Source organism: Sus scrofa, chromosome X, assembly GCF_000003025.6.
Source record: "Sus scrofa isolate TJ Tabasco breed Duroc chromosome X, Sscrofa11.1, whole genome shotgun sequence".
NCBI classification, from domain to species: Eukaryota; Metazoa; Chordata; class Mammalia; order Artiodactyla; family Suidae; genus Sus; species Sus scrofa.
In genome coordinates this window covers 43,000,752-43,001,490 of record NC_010461.5, presented here as the reverse complement: position 1 = coordinate 43,001,490, position 739 = coordinate 43,000,752, and positions in this window count along the sequence as shown.

The following is a 739-nucleotide window of genomic DNA, read 5'->3' as shown; positions in this document are numbered from 1 at the left end:
GCGCCTCTGTTCTGTGTGGGGCAGGGGGTGGGTGGGCCTCTGGTCAGAGGCAGCGATGGCACAGGCCTTGGCTTGACCTCTGAAGGGCCACATGCTCTCCAGTGGGGTCTCTCTGGGGGCCCAGAGTTCATATTTGATTCACAGTTTACTAAACCACCTTTTGGACCTGTTATCACCTGTCTTGGCCAACTGCCCAAGCCTCAGTATCGGCCCAGGCTATAGCCTGCCCAGCCCATTTCCTGGGGTGTGATGGGAGCCTCGAACTGAGAGCTCGATGGCAGGAGCCGAACTTCCAGTGTCTCTGCCTGCCTCTCACCCCAGCATGTTTGCTCTTGTGATTGTTTGATGAGGAAGTGCTTTGGACAGGCACGACGGTCACTGCATATCAACGTGAGTTTAGTGGAAGTGACCAGAGGGGACTCCCGACCCCCCACCAGGTTTTAGAAACTGGGGGACAGCTAAACCTTTTTTTCGTGTTCCCCAGTTCTCTTGACACTTTCCTTCCCTGCCCTTCCTAGAGGTAAAGCCAAGGTGAGAAGGATGGCTGGCCCTCGGGTTTTGTCAGTTGTCTTTTTGATGTCCTTCCAGAATGCCCCTGTGGAAGAATGTGTGTCCAGCTCTGCGGGTGAGGGTGTGGCTGTCCGCAGGGTGTCCCTGTGGAAGCCACTGGTCAAGCACATGTGTTGGAGAGTTGGTTTGAAACCTTATCAGCTTTTTCTGTGTGGCCTTGGTCAAATCA